We start from the raw sequence: 24,383 nt of genomic DNA, 5'->3' as shown, positions 1-24,383 counted from the left end.
GAATCTGGAGAGGAGTCCGCTAGGACATTCTTAGCTCCCCTCAAGGTGGGATGCTGACAGAGTCCATTTCTTCACCTGAGCTAATCTCATGATCCCCAGCACTATATGATTCAATGGCTTTGACCTTGATCCCCCACGCTTCAAGCATTGTACCACAGGCTTGTTGTCTATGAACAACTGAATGTGAGATCCCTTCTTGGGTTTCAGTCCCTTGAGTGACAGGAGCACTGCATTCATTTCTTTGATATTGATATGGCAAGATTTGAGGGCTCCCGACCACTTCCGACACTTTGTTTTGATCTGAGTGTCCCCCAAAATCAGTCCTTCAAGCATCCGTATGAATGGTCACTGAGACTGGTTTCAGGACTAGCCGGACTGAAGATTTCAGGACCTGATTCGATGCCCTGGTTTGAGCATTGTCTTGCACCTCCTTTTCATCGGGACCTTGTGGTCTCTGAATGATTTGTTTGCCTTTAAAATGAGAATCTGGTTCAAATCCTTCAAAGTCGTTTTCAAGACTGGATCTACTATTGATGCAAATAGGAGTTTGCCCTGCAGCACTTCTAGGTTCCTTCTGGAAAACTCTGGCTTTTCTGAACCTCTTTACCTGATCTACTATTGACCTCCTGGAGGTCTCTGGTAGGGCTAGCTTTCCGCTTCCTAGACACCACTGTAGGCCTAGCCATCTGAAGTTCTTTTTCTGGCTTCAGCAGTGACTTTTCCCAGTTGATTAGGAACCGAAGTCCTGCAAGGTCTGAACCACTATTCGGGACGCTTCTAGACACTTTTCTCTCGATTCCCGCCCAGATCAGCCAATCGTCCAGATACGCCATGACATTCACCCCCTGTAGTCTTAGTTGTTCTAAGATCACTTTGGTCAATTTCCTGTGAACACTCTGGGGCTACACTGAGGCCGAATGGCATCACTTTGAATCTGTACGACTGGCGACTTAGACGGAATCCTAGATACTGGCGAAAATGAGGTTGGATTGGAATGTGCCAATATGCGTCTTTCAAGTCGATAGAAGAGGTGTAGCTGTCCTTTGGCAAGGTATGTCTTACCTGAGCTATCGTCAGCATTTTGAATTTGGGACAGTTTATTGCTTTGTTGAGGACAGAGAGGTCCAGAATGACTCTCCTTTCCTGAGAGTCTCTCTTGGAACCCTGAAAAGCCTCCCTGGAACCTGATAAAGTGGCATTTCTCTATTGTGTCCTTTATTAGCATTTTGTTCACAAATAGGATCGACTCTTTTGTGCTGCGCTGATGAAAGTATTTGTTGTGGAAGGGGCCCTTCCAATCCCAGCGCAGACCTTTTGATACCACTTGATAGGCCCAAGGGGACACTTTCCAGGCTTCCTGGAACCTCTTCAGTCTGCCCCCAACCTGAAATGTCACATTGGTTGAATTGATCTCTACCACCACCTCGTCTTCCCGTTACCTTTCTTCCCTCGAAAGGATCCGCCTCTTCCACAACCGCCTCGAGCCTCCTGGAACTGCCTAAATTGGGATTGTTGAGATGGCAGTGCACTGCTGCCCTTCAAGGATGGCTGAGAGTGCGGCATAGGGAATTGTTTCTGGGAAGAGGGACCTTGTCCTGGGTCTGGCACAGGAAGAGCTGGTGCTTTAAAAGCCTTCTTATATTGTTGCTGCTTCCTGCGTTTTACCCCCCTTGGGTCTGCTTCCGGGTCATATCCTAGTAACTCCTCAAATCTGATACCTCAGTGGGTAGCAATATTATTCAGCTTGGTTACTAGGTCCCTAGGGAAGAGGTCACTACACATAGGGGAGGCGAAGAGAGCTCTTTACTGGCATAGACTTCTGGTCAGCGAATTTTAGGGCTTGACGTCTAAGTTTTAATTTGGATGCTGCCCAAGCCTCCAGAAGGTGAATGAAGATTGGGCCCATGTTCCGAATTTGTAACCTTGGGAGCACTGAATCTCTTTGCTGGTCACAGCGGTATGCCTGAGATTCCATTAACGCTAAGGTTGTAATGCAGGACATTAATAGTTTCCTCGCCTCAACTCCTGAACACACAGGGTGTCGGCAAGGTAAGGAGTGTCCGCAAAAAAAGCATGAACGGGCATGGTTTGCTAGAAATTTGCCTTTCTTCATCACCTCTGTGAAGCCTGCTAATGGTTTTGTTAGATCGTCCATGGATCTGGCAGAACTGTTCCAAAGTCCTGGAGTTCCTTTAAAGAAAACTTCGTCCATGGGCGGCTGACTCTACCCAGTTCTTTTCCCAAGATTTAAAAAGTTTATTGGTGATAGATGGGAACTTCTCACCCACTGGTACTTTCCAGGCGGGAAGGTTCCTAGCAAGAACCTGGGTGCCCAGAGCACTACCTCTCAGGTCCTGGCAGATATTAGAAAGGAAGCCCTTTGCCTGATCCTGGGTAAAAATCATGGTTTCCTCCGGTACCATAGCCAGAGTCTTAGGTGTTTGGCATCGAAAGCTAAACTTACTACCTTTGAAGTGGACAAAAGGTTTTGCAAACTCTAACCTAGCTAGAGGGGTGCATCCATCACTATCATAGAAGATGCCATCCACCGCTCTAGCTAGCCGTGATGCCACCACCCAGGGATTATACTGCTCTGCCTCGCCCTCCACCACTCTTAAATCTGGGAAATCATCTATATTAATGGGTGGATCTGACACTTGTGCTTGCCTCGAGTCTGTCCCTGAGCCCCTGTATCCAAAGATTTTGCAAGTTGTAGTTCTATCATCTTGTCCAGCTTTGATTCCATTGCAGACATCCTAGCTTTGTGCCGCAAACTTTCTTAGTAGAGGCAGTTGTGCGGACTGAAACATTATCCTCATCGACGTCCATAGGAGCCAATTTACTAGGGATGCTCCCAGGAATCGGTTGATCTATTGGGGGTCGAGGCTCAGCATCAGATAGATCCCCCTCATCAGCCAGATTTTCAGATTCTCCCAAATCGATTTCATCCCCTGGTATGAAGGGGGCACCACAGTGGATGCATTAGGATCCACCACGACATCATCAGGTGAGTTCTCATAACCCTTGATCGACTGAATTCTAGAAAATCTCTTACACCTTTGTCTGGCAAATAGCCAAGAGGACCTTTTGGGCTGATTTTGGAGAAGCCTCTTACCCATGATCTTAAACGTTGTATATTAATATTTGCCATAGAGCCAGAAACAGTGTGACGCCATACGAGCCCATGACAGCCACTCAGTACATATGTCACACCCTTCCGGACTCCAGTATGGATGGTCCGCACCCTGTACACTGCATGGAGCACACCCCCGACAAAACTCATGCTGAGTCTTGATGGAGTCTATCCGCTTACAGGCGGCATTAGCGCACTTTATTTGGCAAAGCCTATAAAAGAAAATAATACTATGAAACACCCTAAAATGTTTAAGGAACTATGTTATATAAGCCATTACATCATGAGAAAAACGAGCATATAATTTTTATATTCTCGAATGAGGTGACATTCATTCTACCATCTCTTTTTATATTCTCGAATGAGGTGACATTCATTCTACTATCTCGAATGGCTGGATTCATGCCCAGTTGACATCCCTGTTCGAGGCTCGTCTCCAATGGGCGCTAGGCACAGGGGAAAAAGGGGGGGGGTTACTCACTGGGGGAGAGCTACAACTCAAGGGCGATCTATGATCACGAACAAGGAAGTCGAATAGTATTGGGATTATGTCAGTTCTATGACAGAGCAACAGGTAAATCCATGCCATTCGAGTCGAGGGTATCATACACCAAGAATGTGGGCTACCATGTAGGCATAGCCTAGACTGGGGATCTAGGTATATCCAATATAGACATCGACGCCCCAGACCAATAACATTGGCAAGAATCGATACTCACGACTTCATTGGTGCATGGCAACAACCTTACAGCTAATAGAACGACATATCTTTATTTGAGTTCATAACTCATTTCTATACTACACTATTCGACATATGAGCTACTATTTCAATCAATTCGACATAAAAGTTACTATTTCAATCAATTGGCCATGAGAAAAGCTACTATTTCGAAATAATTCGACTTGGTATCTGGTAACTGACTGGGAGCCAGTGTATCATATGCGATTTTCGTTACGAAACGATTCTGAGTCGGTTTCAACAGAGCCGATGGAACCTTCTAGAATGTTCCAGAAGCCCAATCATTTTTCCCCACTGATAATGGGACATAAACCGGAGGTTTTACACAAAAAAACTCTATCAAAATGTCCAAAATATAGTTATATCACATAAATAACACTAAAAAGAATTACCTTAAGTACCGAAAGCGGCTATCATTCGCTTCGGTAAAGCTAAAAGTAGCAAAGGTTAGCCTAACTTTAGCGCTAACGTTAGCGTTCGGGCTATCGATAATTTCATAACAATCAGGTTTATATAAACTTTCCAAACATGTTTAACAGTTCACGCAAGGGTTTTTTGACATGCTGAATCTAAAAATCCTACCCTAACCTATGCTTTCGCTTTAATTAAGGCAGAATCCTAGCCTAATTACAGGTAGCGGTATGACGCCTCCCGAGCCATCATTTCGACACTAAAAATATATGAAAATATTAGTTAAGCAGGACTAAATTTTGTGATTGAGGTAGGGCAGGTACTTATCTTATTCCCGTTGACTGAGATGAAGACTCCATGCTAAATAAAGTTGATAATCCTTCAAATTATGCCGGAAAAGATTTTACTACACACACCAAAAGCGCTAGAAAAAACATTGGGTTGGCAACATGCGCATGCGCAGCAGATGCGTAGTCGCGTTTTGACCCGATTCATTTGAACTAGCCACGGAAGCGCAAATGGAAAGGTGTAACCAGTGGAGATGTTTAGCCATGAATTGATTCATCAATGCGGCGGATAGGGCGTCAAAGTGCAGACCCCCCGAGACCTGATATCTTATCACAATAGTGACAAGCTTCCGTTAACCGCAATGAATACGTGCCAACCCTGTGCTATAAGTTCTCTGATAAGGGATTTAGCCGGGGCGCTGCCTAAAGGCAGACGTAACTGCTTGAGGCTCTCGTGGCTCCCTTTGACTAAAAACCGTGTTTTGTCGGCTCTGAATCCCTTAGCAGCTGCTTCTCTTACACTGTACTGATGTTGACTATCAGCTAAAAATCCTTTAGATTCAACATACTTATATTGTGGCTTAAAAATAAGTTTTTCTGCAACTTTGGAGAGCACAGGGAGAATGGAGATTGGCCTGTCATTACTGCAGTCTGCAGATATGCCATTCTTTGGAACAGGCACTGTATTATAAGCTTGTGCTCATTAATTATCAAAATCATACAGAAAGTAAAAAATAAGCAAATATCATCGAAAGACAATGACTGGAACTTGGTAACAGCTGCAAAGAAAGCTGTGCTCTCAGAAAATTCAGTTACAATTAGCACTTGCTAATTAAATGGCTGGATATCAAGAAAATGGAAACTGACAACGGATAATCACTAGGTAAGGCATAGAAGCCCAACTTTTATCACTTATGGGGATAGAAGAATGAAAAAGCAGTCAATATAATGAACTGGATGTTGAATTACTGGATTAATGAGTTAGAAGTAAAGACACAGGGAAAAGTTTGGAAAATTTTCTCAGTTGTTGACTATGTGGCAGACACATGATCGAGTGCAGTGGGTGCCTGATGATTATATGAGGCTCCAGGTGGTGTATGTTCCAAGCTATTACACATCTGTTTGTTAGACAAAGAGTGCAGTGTCTCAGAATATTCAAAGACTACAAATGTGGGTATGTATGAGTGATGGGGGTTGAGATGAAAAAATTTTAAATATCTTTTAAAAAATATTAACAGAATTATTAAAAAGATATATCTTCATTCACCTTACCCTCTACTTTTACTTTTGAAGCCCATTTGCTGGGATACAAAATGTATATACTTCCTCTCCTCTGATGTAAGGGATGAAGGCAGCTCCAATTCTATAAATATAAGATATATTAACATTATATTTTGACCTAATGATTCCTATCATTACTTTGATAAAAGGCAATAAAATGCTACTTAAAACTAAGAAAGTGTCAATAAAAACAAATATCCTACTTTACAAATGCATCATATAAGAAAAACATTATAAGCCATTATAGGTACAAGTAGCACCTCAACACTACAGACATTTTGGGGTCTGGCTTCCTGATAAGTGGCACAGTCCAGTAAGTAACAAAGAGCCTATACTGTACTATAGCCTGCACCCTGAATATTTTCTAGATCTCTCATAGCTAACAGAAATTCCACATAGTTTCTAACCTAAACTAATTGGTAAATGTGCTTTACACCTAACATTCAATTTAAGGAATTTATCTAAGCATGTATTGCATCTAAAATGGCAGCATAGTATAGCAAAAATAATATATAACAATGTAGCTGATAAGCACAGGAGTCCATAAGTTGAGGTGTTACTTTACATAACTATGGGTGGCTTTTGTGTACATAATTATTGAAAATTTAAAATCCTATAATTTTATTTTTGTATGTAATCTAATATTGCAGTACAATTTAGGCCATTATTTCATAAAACCTAGAGACTACGTCCCAATTACATGGCAGCACCCTTTAGGCCACTGACAACCACATCTCAGTTGCAAAATTGCTTCATATCTTTGCCTTCAAAAATATGAATGTATTTCCCAGCTTTGGTTTTCCTTGATTCCTAAAATCTCTCTATGATCTTTCTACATTGCCCAGAATTGTTGGTCCCAAGTTGGCTTTGGTGCTCAGGAACGGACCACTACTGGGATCTTCTCGTCTTTGCTCAAGTTGAGGTGAAGGCTGTGGTGGACAGGCTTTAGGTCGATAACGACGACAAGCTTGTTCATCAGGCAGTGTCTAAGACCTAAGAGTCTTTGCTTGGCACTGTGGCCTGACCCTTGAGTAAGGCTGGCCCTTTTTCTATGGGTCAAAGAAAGTCTCAGACTTCCTCAGCCCCACGTACAGTCTTCTTCTACCCTGGTAGCGAAAGGTGTGCAGCTGCACTCTTTTCAGCCCCCTCCTTGTCTAGGAAGGGGGGCCAAGGGAAAGAAGAAGGGAGGAAGACACTGGGGGCGGCAATCCTTCCTGTTTGCTGCTGATGGTGGGGGGCGGGGGGAGGCTGATGAGCCAATGGACAACTTGACAGTGACATGGAGCAGAGACCAGGTAGTGGATGTCCTTTGGGTAGGGTATCTTCTCCTGTTCGAGCCTCCGCCACCCCTCACTGTTGATCCGGCCCAGTTCCAAGTGTACATGACTCACAAAAGGATTTTGCTCTTTGGGAAGAAGTGAATACGATATTCTGGAAAGGTGCTGTGGAAGTTGTGACAGACAGTCTCCAGGGTTTTACAGAAGAAAGGGTTCCCAGAAGACTCATCCATGCGCTGGCTGAGCAGGATGGGCGAGATATGAAGTCTCGGACTTTCCTGAGGCAATTCTGAATCCTTTCTTGGGATGGAAAAACCCGAAAATTCAGAGAATCTATCAAGATCTTGAGCAAGTCAAAGTGTCTGCTGAAGGTCCTCCATGCACTGAGATCTCGAGGGGGGGGGGGGCATAGGAGCCAGTCATTGATTATTATTATTAAAAAAGTTTAACCAGGCCACTTAGCTGACTATCAGCTCTCATAGGGCTGTCCCGAAGGATTTGGATGAAATGACAGGTCTAGGCTAGAAGCCTGGCACTTGGACCAAATAGGTCACTCGGTAGTGATGAATGAATGAAAATGAAATTAAAAGCTGCATAAAGGCATATGTTCTCATACTGGAACACACTCACACAATAAATACATTCATATTCATGTTTCCATATATATTCACTGAAAAGGTATATTAAAATTCAAAATAAATTAAGTAAAAGTTTAAAATCTAGTTGTTTTAAAATTCATTAGATGTCTAAGGGTACCTGTATTCATATTTCTATTATAATTTTCTTTTTATATTTTATCAATTAAATCACAGCTCCTCATGAACATTAAAATGGGTATTACTGAAAATGTTGAAGATTCTGACAAAATTTCTTTTATTGATCTATTTCCAAAATTTTATATTTGCTGCAGGTTATACTTTGGACATTCACACAATACATGTTTGACAGTTATCAACACTTTGGAATTTGGGCATTTGGGAGGAGGGCCACATGGACTGTTCATTAGCCCTTTAACGCCGAAGCCCTATTTACAAAAACGCTTCCGTATGCCGGCAGCTGCTCAGTGAGTTAGCGCCGAAGCGGAAAAAAGTTTTTTCAAAAATCACAGCAAGCTTAGTTTTTAAGATTAGGAGTTCATTTTTGGCTCATTTTTTTGTCATTGCCTGAAGTTTAGTATGCAACCATCAGAAATGAAAAAAATATCATTATCATATATAAATATTGAATATATGACAGCAAAAAAAACTCAGATATAATTGTATACAAATCGCTGTAAGCAAAACGATTACAGCTAATGGCTCAATTTTTTTAGTTGTATTGTACACTAAATTGCGATGAATTTGGTATATAACAAATTTTAAAACGATCAAAGCAACACAGAGAAAATATTATCAGAAAATGATGCATGAATTCCCAATCGCATGGACGTAAAAAATTTTTTTGTTCAAAAATTCACCATAAATCGAAATATTGTGCTAGAGACTTCCGTCTGTTGAAAAATGAAGCTAGTTGATTGAATATTACTATACTGTAAGTGTTTTAGCTTACAATTGCAGTTTTTTGACCATTTCGGTCGAGTTAAAGTTGACCAAAAGTCGAATTTTTCTATTTATCGTGATTTATATGAAAATATTTCAAAACTGATAAAAGCTACAACCATGAGTTATTTTTTGTTGTATTGTAAATGAAATTGCGCACATTTTCATATATAAAACTTTATGTAACGACTAATATAAAACGGTGCAAATATTACGACAACGAGACGAAAGAATTTCTGAGATGTTCGGCTGAGTTACCCAAGAGACGTAAGGAAAATGTTTTTTAAAAAATTCACCATAAATCGAAATATTGTGCTAGAGACTTCCAATTTATTGCAAAATGAAGGTAAACGATTGAATATTACTAGAATGTAAGAGTTTTAGCTTACAATTGCATTTTTTTTACCATTTCGGTCGAGTTAAAGTTGACTGAAGGTTGAAAGTTTGGCAGTTATCGTGATTTATGTGAAAATATTTCAAAACTGATAAAAGCTACAACCATGAGCTAATTTCTGTTGTATTCTACATGAAATTGCACACATTTTCATATATAAAAGTTTATGTAACGACTAATGTAAAACGATGCAAACATTACGACAACATAACGAAAGAATTTCTGAGATGTTCGCAGAGTTACCATCCGTGGCAGACGAAGGAAAAAATTTTTTTCAGAAATTCACCATACATCGAAATATTGTGCTAGAGACTTCCAGTTTGTTGCAAAATGAAGGTACATGATTGAATATTACAAGAATGTAAGAGTTTTAGCTTATAATTGCGTTTTTTACCATTTCAGTCGAGTTAAAGTTGACCGAGCTTGAAATTTTGGCAGTTATCGTGATTTATATGAAAATATTTCAAAACTGATAAAAGCTACAACCATTAGTTATTTTCTGTTGTATTCTACATGAAATTGCACACATTTCCATATATAAAACTTTATGTAACGACTAATATAAAACAGTGCAAACATTACAACAACGTGATTTAAAGAATTTCTGGCGCGACGTAAGGAAAAAGTTTTTTAAAAATTCACCATAAATCGAAATATTGTGCTAGAGACTTCCAATTGGTTGCAAATGAAGGTAAATGATTGAATATTACTAGAATGTAAGAGTTTTAGCTTACAATTGCGTTTGACCATTTCGGTCAAGTCAAAGTTGACCGAAGGTTGAAATTTTGGCAGTTATCGTGATTTATATGAAAATATTTCAAAACTGATAAAAGCTACAACCATGAGTTATTTTCTGTTGTATTGTACATGAAATTGCGCACATTTTCATATATAAAACTTTATGTAACGGCTAATGTAGAACAGTGCAAAAATTACGACAAATGACGAAAGAATTTATGAAATTTTCGCCGAAAGTTACCGTAATGGCATAAGAAAAAGTTTTTTTCAAAAATTCACCATAAATCGAAATATTGTGCTAGAGACTTCCAATTTGTTGCAAAATGAAGGTACATGATTGAATATTACTAGAATGTAAGAGTTTTAGCTTACAATTGCGTTTTTTGACCATTTCGGTCAAGTCAAAGTTGACCGAAGGTTGAAATTTTTTGTAGTCGATATTTGCTACGTCCACTCGGCATTCAACAGACAATTTTAGTCGACGTTTGCTACGTCCAACAGGCGTTTAAGGGTTAAGTGTCCATGTGTCAAATGAGCATGGCCTATTCGAAGACACATCAAAATTACTTGTGTGTGTCTCTCTCTGATATGACAAACTCCACTTTCCAACACTGGATTTTATCTGTTTTCATTTATTATTTTCAGGTTCTTCATTCCATATATTTTGCCATTTACTTACAATGATTGTTTTTATATATCTTATATAGTCACTAATGGGCATGTCTACATTTGCTCTAGTCATGTAGGCTGCTTCTTCAGCTGCTTTATCAGCCTCTTCATTTCCTTTACTCCCTACATGGGCAGGGATCCAACATATTTCAATATTTTTTCCATTATTATACAATTTGTGGAGTGAAAACAAATTGTTAAACAATATTATTTTTTTGGTTACAGCTTTGAATGGCTTCTATAGGGCTTCTGGAGTCACTATAAATCACAAAATTATTACATGAGGCTTCTCTAATTATTTTTATGGCTGATGCTATTGCACATAACTCAGCTGTAAATACCGAGGAATATTCTGGTAGAGAGAACTGACACCAGTCATCGAGGTAAAGAGATACGTTTATCCCCATCAGATGCAACCATTTTGCCAGAGGGGTGAGAGCCTGAGTAAAAACTTGAGGGGCCATGGAGAGGCCGAAGCACAGTGCCTGAAACTGGAAGACTCTGTCCTGGAACACAAACCTCTGATACTTCCTGGAGTCCGGGTGAACTGGAATGCGGAAGTTTGTGTCCTGCATATCGATCATGACCATCCAGTCTCCCTGGTGGATGGCTGCCAGGACTGACTAGTTCGTTTCCATTCTGAACTTTGTTGTTTGAACAAAGAAGTTCAGAGCACTGATGTCCAGGACAGGTCTCCATCCTCCTGATGACTTGGGAACGACGAAGAGGCAGTTGTAGAATCCCTCTGTGCCTATATCCTTGACCACATCCACAACTTGCTTCTCGAGTAGAGTTGAAACTTCCCGAGACAGGGCCGAAAACCTCTCTGAGCCGACTGAGTAGGCCGCTAAGCTGATGGGAGAGGTTACTAAGGGAGGTTTCTCCCTGAAGGGGATTGCATAACCCTCTTCCAAGACCTTTAGCACCCACGGTTCTACACTCCTGGTATTCCGCCTGCTCCAAAAATGAAGAAGTCTTGCTCCCACTGGGACATGGAGGGCAAGTAACTCACTTGCAAGGGGCAGACTTGCTGGTAGGCTTCTTGACAGGTCATGTCGTTCAGAGGCTGGTTCTAGGACGGGACTGGAGGCAACCTCTAGCACCTCGAAAGGGCTGCTGCAACAACGGAGAAGACTTCCTGGCAGTTGTGGCAGTTGAAGGAGCTCGTGCTGGAATCCTAGTCCTCTTGGCAGACTGTGCAAGAAGGTCCTGTGTTGATTTCTTCTGGAGTTCGGCCGTTACTCGTTCCAGGGTCTCTCGAGGGAATAAGCTGGTCCTGTCTAAAGGAGCAAACAGGAGAGAGGAACACTGAGAGGGAGTGACCACCTTAGTGGTAAATGAGCACCACAAATCTTGTTTCTTCAGGACTCCGGCGGTAGAGATTCACCAACTCTTGGCTGCTGTCTCTCACAGCTCTATCAGCACAAGCTAGAACCCCCAACCAATCTGTGGCGAAGTTTTCTTGAAACGTGGTGCAGTCCTCAATCTTCTTTGTTAAAGCCTCTACTATCCAATCAAGGAAGCTGAGGACCTCAAAGACTTTGAAAATATCTTTAACAAGAAGGTCCAGCTCCGACGCAGTGAATAAGATCCTTGCAGAGGAGAAAGCTGAGCGACGTTTAGCCTCTATGAGACTGAAGAAGTCGCCCCTGAGAGGAGGCAGAAACTCCCAAGGAAGGCGCTTCTCCAGTTGCATACAACAGATACTTCTCCCATATCAATCGAGAGGGAAGCGTGCAGAAAACTGCTTTCCCAACATCCCTCTTCTAAGACAACCAGTCGTCGATGCGGGGCAATGGCTTTCCTAGAGGAAGAGGAAAGAACCATACGCGGTAATCTGGAAGTTCCTGCAGGTTGCTGTATCAAAAAGGCCGAGCTCGGAGAAGACAGGATGGATGGAGAGAAGAACGAAGGATAACACACCAAGAAAAATCATAAAAGGGCCAAACAGGTCGACGCTGGTTGTTCCTCTTCTACTGGTTCCTCATCAGAGGAAATGGGCGACATCGGAGGGTCCGTGACGGGTCCTGAACCACAGAGGCTGGTTTCTGAAGAAGGCTCAGAATATTATCCAGTTTATTGAATAAGAGCCAACGACAGGTCTTTAACAACAGAGGGTAACTCGCCTGATATGTCAGGAACTGGCTGTCCTACCTGTACATATATTTATAAAAAATGTACTGTATATGATTACAAACAAATATATACACACATTGTCATATATACATCTTTCTCCCAGTAATCAAACCGTCATGCTATGTACGAAACACTGACTTCAAAGCTATTTCTGCCTCACATTTAGACCAAAGTACATTCATGATTATAAAGTCTTAGCTTCCACTGTGCAAGAACTTGAGAACAAAAAACTTGCATGTGGAAGGTAAAAAACTGATATCATATCCATGTCCTAACACATAGCACTACGCAGCTTCATTGAACTGGAAACTGATACAGTGGCATTCCAAGAGCCCGCTGTAAAAGATATTTTTCTGAAATAGCCTCAAAATACACCATACCAGTTTTAACTTCTTACTCATTTAACAGGAAATGAGGAAGAATCAAACAAAAGAGCACTGACCAATAAATTCATCTTTGGCAGGAGGGAGTGAAAGTGGGACAACACAAACTATGGATTGCCAAAGACTGAGAGAGAATCAACCAAATCAGGGTTGAAAACCGTCTAGTCTAAAGGAAAAATCGAGATGGCAGAAAATGGTAAACCCATGGAGACATAAACAGGAATGTCAGCAATGACGTCACTACAGAACAAGGACGACAGCCAGGCCCATCTGCATAACACTGAAGGGGCAACTGCTGAGGAGCAAGAGCCTGTGCTAGCAAAATGCTGATTTAATCTAGATAAAAAATGTATAGGAAGAGCCACTAGTACAAATAAGAACAGCTGTCAAAAGGTGATGAATATGAGGTGATAGAGATGGAGGGTTAACATAAAAAAAAAGTTAGAAATAATGATGATACAAGGTGGGTGGGTAAATGATTAACAACAAAAGTACTGATGTAATCAGCTCAGAAAGTACTAAAGTAAATGTAATACTACTGTATATCTATAATCCCTAGATAACTCCACCAGTTTACACAGATCATTATCACTTTCTCAAAAAAATATACATGTGAGCACATAAACATGAGTGCTAAACCCTACCTAACAAATCCTTAGGAGAACATGTCGAATTCGAGCTGGAGGACAGCTGAGAGACATGGCAAAGAGCACAGACCTTGGCCCTGAGGCATGTCTTGGTTCTCTGTTAGCAAAAAAACCTGGCACATAGTAGTCCAGAGAGCAAGCTACATACAGATGAAGGCTCCGACACCTCTCTCGCAGGGGAAACCAAAAAAGGTCAATCTCTGGGGGGAACTGCAATCTTGACCCACTATATATACAGTTAAAATTCTAATCAATAATATAAGAATATTCCTCACTTTACCTATCACCTTTCTCCTGAACCACATGGAAAGCATAAGAAGGCAGAGCAGAGAGAGTGAGAGAGGAATCAACTTATCAGGCAATAAAAGAGTAGGAAGATAAGCAACACCAGGGGAAAAAGGAGGAAAAGATTGAGTAGGCTTATGGCTGGCCTCTAACAATAGTTCACAAAATTATTCATCCTCTCATCAGACCACCTCCTTCTTTCTTCATGACATCGAAAAGCACACTCATGTCCCTAAAGGTTGGCTAACACACAGTGTGACCATAATGCACAACTGAAACATTCGCTTTACACAAAACTCACTCCTATATAGCCTAATGCTTGCTGTAGATGACATAATGCAAAACCAGAAAGCAAGCACAATACTGCACAGGAGAAAATCAGCCAGAAATAGTTAAAATTATTACCGCCAATTTACACTGTATGCATAAGGACACAGCATGAAGAATTCTGACAAGAATGTAAACAATCCAACGCCACCTGGTGATTACAAAGACAGCCCTTGCGAGTTGGCCAAGGGTTATCTATTTTGAATGTAATTTACACCTAATGGCACAAAGACATAAGTTAACTTTTTAACAACTGGTAAGATTCCAAATAATAATTTCTCCATGTGCCTGGACATAAGTCTTATCTCTACTAAGCAGATCTTTTTGTGGTAAGGATTTTTATTTTTTGCAGGTCCTCCATATAATTTCTATGTAACACTCAGTTTATAATAGTCATAATATCTATTATGCTGTTTTAGGGAATGATATATACCAAATGATGACATGTTAGAAAGGACACATCTGACTGATGAACCTGATAACCCTCAGTAACCTAGACCAGGACCCACAAATACTCAAGGGCATAAAAAGGCTTCTAGTTAAAGAGACTGCAGTAATGATCCCCTAAGGTGTCAGACAAGAGGACAGAATACTACTTTAGATATATCTGAATTAGGAGAAAGAACCCTCTTCTGGTGAGGCTTCCAACAGAGTACTTTCAGGATATTTTTTTATATTACATTTTTGGCTCATACTGTGAATCAAAGTAATCTCTATACAGTTCAGGAAAATTCTGATAAAAATTTGAATTTGACTGTTGATGAATTAGAGCACTTTTTGGGATATTACTTGTATGCCTTTGACTAAAATGTCAAACTCACGCTACAGTGGAGAGCCACAGTGTTCCATTGTTTCAAAAGCGATGAGTAAAGATAGATAGGATGAAATCGAGGCAAACATTCATTTCAGTAATAGCAGTGGCATATTGCTAATTAACCCTTAAACGCCAACTGGATGTATCGTATGTCGACTAAAAATCGTCTGTTGGGTGCCAAGTGGACGCACTCGCACGAAAACATTACTACAAAAAAAATTTCAACCTTCGTCAAATACTTTGACTTATTAACCGAAATGGTCGAAAACGCAATTGTAAGCTAAAACTCTTACATTCTAGTAATATTCAATCATTTACTTCATTTTGCAAACAAATTGGAAGTCTCTAGCACAATATTTCATTTATGGTGAATTTTTTGAAAAAAAACTTTTCCTTATGTCCGCTGTAATAACAAATGCAAAAATTTCAGAAATTCTTTCATTTTGTCGTAATGTTTGCACCGGTTTATATTAGTCGTTACATAAAGTTTTATATATGGAAATGTGCGTAATTTCGTGTAGAATACAACAGAAAATAATTCATGGTTATAGCTTCTATCAGTTTTGAAATATTTCCATATAAATCACGATAAGTGCCAAAATTTCAACCCTTCGGTCAACTTTAACTCAACTGAAATGGTCAAAAAACGCAATTGTAAGCTAAAAACTCTTACATTCTAGTAATATTCAGTCATGTACCTTCATTTTGCAACAAATTGGAAGTCTCTAGCACAATATTTCCATTTATGGTGAATTTTTGAAAAAAAAAGATACCTTACGTCCACAAAAATGTAACTCTGCCAACATCTCGGAAATTCTTTCGTCACTTTGTCGTAATGTTTGCAAAATGCCATTTTAAATTAGTCGTTACATAAAGTTTTATATATGGAAATGTGCACAATTTCATGTAGAATACAACAGAATATAACTCATGGTTGTAGCTTTTATCAGTTTTGAAATATTTCCATATAAATCACGATAAGTGCCAAAATTTCAAGCTAATTAAAGTCAACTTTAACTCGACCAAAATGGTCGAAAAAAACGCAATTGTAAGCTAAAACTCTTACATTCTAGTAATATTCAATCATGTACCTTCATTTTGCAACAAACTGGAAGTCTCTAGCACAATATTTTAATTTATGGTGAACTTTTGAAAAATGATATTTTTATAATAAAATAAAGTTTGTTCATACTTACCTGGCAGATATATATATAGCTGTATTCTCCGAAGGGACCCGACAGAAATTCAAAAAACTTACGGCACACGCAGTGGGGCCAGGTGGTGGTTAGTACCCATTCCTGCCGCTGGGAGGCGGGTATCAGGAACCATTCCCATTTTCTATTCAGATTTTCTAGAGCTACTGTCTCCTGAGGGGAGGAGGGTGGGTACTATGATTATATATATCTGCCAGGTAAGTATGAACAAACTTTATTTTATTATAAAAATATCATTTTGTTCATGACACTTACCTGTAAGATATATATATAGCTGAATCCCACCATTGGAGGTGGGAAGAGACAGAATAGGATTTAGGAAACAAACATATGTAGGCAATTGACGCCTTGGTTCCTTACCTGTTAGCACTGCTGACTTTGTGATTACTGTCACCCAAGTCTGCTTCTGCTTTACTAGAGTCTCCAGCAAGGTAGCGACCTATAAAGCTGGTGAATTCTAGATGATCTGTCAACGGGCGTGACCACAATGTGACTAGACCATATGACCTTACTGTGAGGGGCAAAAGAGACAAACGAAACAACCACCTGACCTGCCTAGTTACGCCATTGAAGTCATAACATAAACTAAAGGACTGGGACGACCACCCCGGTGGCCCCCAACAACCATAAAAAACAACATCAAAAAAATTTAAAAACACACCTAACCATTAACTATAGGAGAGGATGAGAGTGCCTTTCTGCCCCCAAGATTGTATTTATGAAACGTATGGTCCTAGCGAACAGCAATTCTTGTAGGACGTCTTTACTCCTCAGTAAGGTAATGAGAAGCAAACACAGAATTGCTTCTCCAAAAGTGGCACCCAGAATGTCATTGAGAGACAAGTTTTTCTGGAAAGCTACTGAGGTAGCAATGGCTCTCACTTCATGAGCCTTGACTTTCAAAAGGCTCAAAGTTGTCTTGAACACTGGAATGGGCATCTATAATGGTGGACCTTAAAAAGAACGCCAGAGCATTCTTAGAAAGAGGTATATCAGGCCTCTTAACCGAGCACCACAGATTGTTAGAAGGACCTCGACAATCCTGGGTCCTCTGTAAGTAAAATTTCAGAGCCCTGACAGGGCACAGGGTTCTCTGGTTCTTGTCCAGTGATCTCCGTCAAAACCTTTCATTTCAAGGACCTGGGCCAAGGGGAAGACGTTTTCATTTTTAGCAAGAAACATAGGGCTTAAAGAACATATCGCATCATGGCCTCTAAAGCCTATAATCTTGCTGATAGCCTGAAGTTCACTAACTCTCTTTGCCGCCGCCAGAGCAGTTAGGAAAATAGTTTTCTGGATACGTCCTTGAAGGATGCAGAATGTAGAGGTTCAATCTTTTAGACATAAGGAATTTTAGAACAACATCTAAATTCCAAGAAGGCAACTTAGGGGAGAGCCACCTTAGAAGTCTCAAAAGACCTTAGAAGATCGTGAAGGTCTTTGTTGTCCGTTAAGTCAGGCCTCTGTGCCTAAAAACCACTGACAGCATGCTTCTGTAACCTTTGATGGTAGGTACTGCCAGCTTTAATTTCTTGCTCAAATAAAAGAGAAGTCGGCTATCTGGGACACAGAGGTTGTGGTAGAGAAATTCCCTTAAGCTTGCACCACTTCCTAAAATTGACCCACTTCGACTGGTACACTGCATTGGAAGAGGCTCTTTCTGGCGTTGGCGATCGCCTTAGCCACTGGTCTTGAAAACCCCTCGCCTGACCAACTTTTTTCGATAGTCTGAATGCAGTCAGACTCAGAGCGGGAAGGTTTTTGTGGTACCTCTCGAAGTGGGGTTGTCTGAGAAGATCTATTCTCATGGGAAGCGCCCTTGGGAAGTCCACTAAGAATGTCATGACCTCTGTGAACCACACCGCTGAAGGCCAAAAGGGGGGGGATTAATGTCATCCTTGTGTCCTTCTGAGGCCAAAATTTCCTGATGACTTCCCCCAGGATCTTGAATGGGGGGAAAGGCATACAGGTCCAGACCCTTCCAGTCCCAAAGGAGGGCATCTACTGATACTGCCCCTGGGTCGAGGACAGGAGAGCAGTAAAGAGGCAGCCTTGTGTCCTTGACGTTGCAAAGAGGTCCACCAGGGACGGCCCCAAACTCCAAAGCTCCTGACACACCTCCTGCATGCAGAGTCCACTCTGTCGGAAGAAGCTGATGCTGCGACTGAGAAGGTCCACACGGATACGTTCTCGACCCTGCTACCAACCTCGTGAGAAGCGTGAACCCCCGAGAATGTGCCCACAACAGGATCTCTTTTGCAATCAGGAACAGGGACCGAGAATGAGTACCTCCTGTTTCTTGAGGTACGCCAGGGCTGTGGTGTTGTCCGAGTTGATCTGAACCACCCGGCCTGACACTTGATCTTTCGAAGAACTGAAGAGCCAAGAGAATCGCCCCAATTCTTTTTCAGATTGATGTGCCAGGACACCTGTTCCCTTCCAGGTGCCTGACACTTCCTCCCCTAGTGTTGCTCCCCATCCCGACGTGGACGCGTCGGAAAACAACACTAGGTCGGGGTTCTGAAGAGAGAGAGAGAAACCCCTTCTGCCAATTTTGAGGGATCGAGCCACCACCTTAGATGGTCCTTGGCAGAGAGAAAGATCTTGAGAGTCTCCTCTAGATCCTCCTTGTTCTTCCAGTTGTCCGCAAGGAAAAACTGGAGGGGTCTGAGATGCAACCTCCCAGGGAAACAAACTTCTCCAGTGATGAAATGGTCCCAGCAGACTCATCCATTCCCTCACCGAGCATGTTTCTTTCCCCAGGAAGGCCAAAACTTTTTCAAGCAGTGCTGCTGACGTTCCTGGGATGGAAAGGCTCGAAAAGCCACTGAATCCATCTGAATCCCCAGATAAAGAATGGACTGTGACGGGGATCAGATGTGACTTCTCGAAATTCACTAGAAGTCCCAGGGACTTTGTCAGCTCCAACGTTGAATGCAGGTCCTCCAGACACCTTTCTTTCGAAGAAGCTCGAATGAGCCAGTCGTCCAAATAGAGCGAGATCCTTATGCCCGCCAGGTGAAGCCACCGGCAACGCTTCTCATCAGGACTGTGAAAATCATAGGAGCCGTGGACAGTCCAAAACACAGAGCTCTGAACTGGTACACTTTCCCCCCAGGACAAACCTCAAAAACTTCCTCGACTGAGGATGAATGGGGACATGAAAATAGGCGTCCTGAGATCTAGCGAGACCATCCAATCGCCTGGTCTTAACGCACCTAAAACAGACTGAGACGTCTCCATCTTGAACTTCTCCTTCACGACAAAATGGTTCAGTATGCTGACGTCCAGGACTGGTCTCCAACCCCTGACTGTTTTGGAACCAAGAAGAGACCTGTTGTAAAATCCTGGAGACTCCAAATCCAGGACTTGCTCCACAGGCTCTTGACGAGCATCTGTTCGAGCAGATCGTAAAGAATCTGTTGCTTCTCTGGATGGTAAGAGGGCACAGATCCCTGGGAGTTGAGGACAGGGGGAAATTCGAGGAACGGATCCTGTAACCTTTCCCGATTACACTGAGGGGACCAGGAGTCTGCCCCTCTTCTCCAGGCTTCCGAAAACAAAAGAAGCCTGGCTCCTAATGGTGTCTGGAGGTCTGGTGAGTCACTTCTTGCCCCTTGGGTTAGAAGGGCTCCGCCTCTGGAGAGGCCTCTTCCTCGAGGAAAGGATTTGAGGAGGAAGCTCCTTGCCACGAAAGGGCTTCTGCATCTTGGGGACTAGTCCCTGAGAAGACGAGACGGGACATTAGGACGCCTGGAAGACTGGGCCAGAGGTCTTGTGTAGCCTTCTCCTTAAGGCTGGAGGAGAGATCCTGACTAGCGGCTGGGGGAAGAGATGGCTAGAAAGAGGGGCAAACAACAATTCTCCCTCTCTGCACAGGAGAAACTGGACTTGCTGCAAAATTGCAGTATAAAGCCCTCTTCTTCAAGAGGGTCGTACCAAAGTGAGCAGCCAGTTCATCAGAACCATCTCTGACGGCCTTGTCCATGCACGACAGCACACTGGGACAGCTCCCAGAGAGATAGAGTCTGACTCCGAGTCCTCAAGTCCAAGGCCCCCAAGCACCAGTCTAAAAAGTTGAAGACCTCCATAGTCCTAAAAAGGCCTTTAAGATGATGGTCCATCTCCGAAAGCATCCAGGTCACCTTAGCTGAAGAAAGGAGAGACCTCCTGAAGCGTCGACAAGGACTAGCAAAGTCGCCTTGAGAAGAAGAAGGAACTCTGGAGCCACGTCCTCTCCAGTCTCCTACCATATCCCAGCCTTCCCGCACAATCTAGACAGAGGTAGGGCAAAGGAAGATTTGCCTTGAGTTTTCCGAGTCCTCCACGAATTGACTTTCTTGAAGGCTTTTTTGGTAGCCAAAGATGATGTCTTCATCTGAAGGAAGCCGGCGCTTTCCTCACCTTAGGAAGCTAACTGTGAAGGGGGAGAGAGAGGAGCAGAAGGCTGAAATTTATCAGGAAATAAGTTCCTTCAGCATACTGGCCAAAACCTGATAGTCCGATGAAGACGAGGAAGGGGGCTGTTCCTGCTCTGCAGAGTCCGACTCATGAGACAACTCTCCCTCAACACGGGAGCGACAGGAGAGCCTTCAGGGAATTGAGGAAGACTAAGACCTTGAGGTCTGATTCGAAAAGAGACCTCTTCTTGCGCGAAAGAGCAGAAGAAAACTCTGGAGCGCCCCGACAGAAGCGCCCTGCCGGCCGAAGGTGGGCTCGAAGGCTGCCGAGCGTCCTGATGAGCGCCCTGAAAAGAGTCTAGATGAGAGGGGAGAGAAGCGCCTGGCGAGCATGACGAACCCTGAAGAGCGTGATGAGAAGACAGACGAGCGCCATGCGAACGCCTTGCCGAGCTGCAAGAGGGGCCGACTCCTGACCAGCAAGAGAAAAGTCAGGATCAGCAGCCTGAGGAGCGCCACGACGAGGCAAGGAAACCCAGCCGATGAGGGCGCGACCAGGAGAACCTTCCGCAGGAGAGAGAGACGAAGGTGACGAAGAGAGCAGGAGAGGGAGAAAAGATCTCTTCACTGGCAGCGTCAAATCCTTCCGGTGCCTACGAGGTTCTGACTCCTTTGCAAAGAAGAGAAGCCAACTGCATGCTGCATGTTCTGGGTCCTCGCTTGGTGGAGAAGACTCTCTCTGGAGAAGGGCTGCTCTTATGAGAAGAAGAGGGGGAAGGGGACGCCCTCCTCCTTCTACCATGGGTGATGACAGCTCTCTTCTTGGGGCAACTGGGACGCTCAAAAACGTCCTCCTTGGAAGAAGTCCTGGTCCTCTTCTGGCGCGGCAACTCGTGTAACCATTCAGGAGAAGAAACGAGTGCTCGAGAAAGAGGAGGAGAAGCGCCCCTCCTCCCTAAAGCTTCTCTTAAAAGCTCGAGAGTCCACCCGAGAACACCACCCCCTGCGTGGAGAGGGCGCCAGAGGACGAAAAGCAATCCTTTGGGATACCAACGCGAGCATGATCCTGGGCAGCCTGGGAACGACAACATGGCCTGCCGAAGGGACGCCAGATCGGGTGGGGTCCCCAGACCCTCCTTGCGGCTTTGACATGCCCACCCCTGAGTCCTGGGAGTTCAGCAGAGGTCCAGGCCTAGAGGCATTATAGGGCCGATCTGACGCCCCCTCCACAACACTAGGGGGGATCACTGCACTTCACTACACTCTCAATCGCCACACTTTCGACTTCAAAGCACGAATGGAGTTCAAAATCTGCGCAAGGGCATTATCTTCCCACAGACGCAATCACAGGGTCCGGAAGGCAAAACACTACAGGGAAAGGTGAAGCATTAGAAGGGTTAACAGGTGACAAATTAATACCCTGACTCCCACCAACAGACACACTCCTGGAGGAGAGACCTCCTGATACGGTCACGCCTAACTTGCTGAACATAAGAGTCATAAACATTCCAATCGAATCAGGCAAAGACTCACACCTTGCAGCGATCATCCAACAAACAGACATGCCCTCTACAACTCATGCATACTGTGTGAGGGTCTACCGCAGCTTTCGGTAGCCTCACCTTACACTCCTTCACAACACACACCCTGAAACTAGCAGAACTAGAACCAGACATAGTGTTCAAAGAAAAGCCACAACCAAAATCAAAACAGTCCACAAAAGCATATGCCTATTCACAAATCCAAAGTCAAAACCAAAAGACAATCAGAATACTCAAGTGGAAAAGTTTTTACAAACTAACGACGGAGGTATTGACAACAGGTGTTGACAATACCGGCGACAGAGAAAATCTGAATAGAAAATGGGAATGGTTCTGATACCCGCCTCCCAGCGGCGGGAATGGGTACTAACCACCTGGCCCACTGCGCAGCCGTAAGTTTTTGAATTTCTGTCGGACTTCGGAGAATACAGCTATATATATATCTGACAGGTAAGTCTCATGAACAAAAAACTTTTCTTTACATCCGCTTGTAACTCTGCCGAACATCTCGGAAATTCTTTTGTCACTTTGTCGTAATGTTTGCACCGTTTTATATTAGTCGTTACATAAAGTTTTATATATGAAAATGTGTGCAATTTCATGTAGAATACAACAAAATATAACTCATAGTTGTAGCTTTATCAGTTTTGAAATATTTTCATATAAATCACAATAAGTGCCGAAATTTCAACCTTTGGTCAACTTTGACTTGACCGAAATGGTCGAAAAATGCAATTGTAAGCTAAAACTATTACATTCTAGTAATATTCAATCATTTACCTTCATTTTGCAACAAACGGAAAGTTCTAGCACAATATTTCGATTTATGGTGAATTTTGAAAAAACTTTTTTACATCCGCACGCTTGCGAATTCATGCATCATTTTGTGATAATATTTTTCTGTGTTGCTTTGATCGTTTTACAATTTGTTATATACCAAAATCATTGCAATTTAGTGTACAATACAAAGAAAAAAAAATAACTCGTTAGCTTTAACCGGTTTGCTCACAGCGCGATTTGTATACAATTATATATGAAATTTTTGTTTGCACTGTCATATATTTCAATATTTATATATGAAAATGATATTTTTTCATTTCTGGTGGTTGCATACTAAACTTCAGGCAATGACAAAAAAAACTGAGCCAAAATGGACTCAATCTTAAAAACTAAGCGTGCAAAATTTTTTTTCTGAAAAAATTTTTTCCACTTCGGTGCTAAACTCCCAAACGCCGCCGCATACGATAGACACTTTTGTAAATAGAGGCTAGGCGTTAGAGGGTTAATGACCCTAACTATGACACTTTCAAAAATTAGACTTTCCTAACTTATCTTGTTACCAAATTTCATGAAATTCCCATGCCACAAAAATTATGTGAAGATTAGCAGATGCTTTCTTTCAAGGACATATCTTCTTTGAAGCAGTATTTCCTAGTAATCCTCATATATATGGGTATAAAATCCACACACTTTAGGTAAATTGTATCATGCAAGACTTCAAAAGGACTAATTCAACCTATGAAGGGTAAGCTAGATTTAGGAGGCAGCTCAAGAGTAGTTTTGCATTTAGAAAGTATACATCTGTGGGCAAAAATCATTTGCTTTACTTTAACAACTGGTTTACCTCACTTCAACTGATGACCTTATTAGCCAAGAAACAGATATGCTTTTTGGATAAAATGACTACCAGGTATATTCTTTGATAAGGACAAAGCTATGGAAAAGTTAGTTAGTTATAAATGATTTGTTTAACCAGACCTCTGAACTCTTTTAGGGTTCTTCTTGGGCTGGGAACTATGGAAAAGAAAGGAAAGGGTACACACCAAGATAAGACACCTTTGGTAGATAATGTTTGAGGTGTGGGCAGAAAAATGCATGGACAATAAGGTTCACTTTGTTGTTAACATTTGTATCAGGAGAACCTCTGGACGAATGTAAAGTTTCGACAAACGGCTAAGGCTTCAATCATGATCCCATGCCTTACACTTGAAGAATATAAAATTTTTTTATAAAATTATTTGGATATAAACCAACCGTGATGTCTAAAAAAATTATGTGAAGATGTTAGCTTAAATCTTTGTGTTGTAAGGTGCCCTCAGCATACAAAATAAACAACAAAAAATAATGCTTGGCTGACCTGCAAGGACTGTCCCTCTAATCACCTGTTTC

At 42.2% G+C, this 24,383-nt stretch overlaps 1 pseudogene; it reads right to left on the bottom strand.

The window, feature by feature from the left end:
* The window catches only part of LOC136837153 (3'-5' RNA helicase YTHDC2-like), a 1,085,270-nt pseudogene that overhangs the window by 899,668 nt on the left and 161,219 nt on the right, over positions 1–24,383 (bottom strand).

This window comes from Macrobrachium rosenbergii, chromosome 58, assembly GCF_040412425.1.
Source record: "Macrobrachium rosenbergii isolate ZJJX-2024 chromosome 58, ASM4041242v1, whole genome shotgun sequence".
NCBI lineage: Eukaryota > Metazoa > Arthropoda > Malacostraca > Decapoda > Palaemonidae > Macrobrachium > Macrobrachium rosenbergii.
Note: the sequence above shows the minus strand (reverse complement) of the source record. Positions and strands in the feature narration are given on the sequence as shown.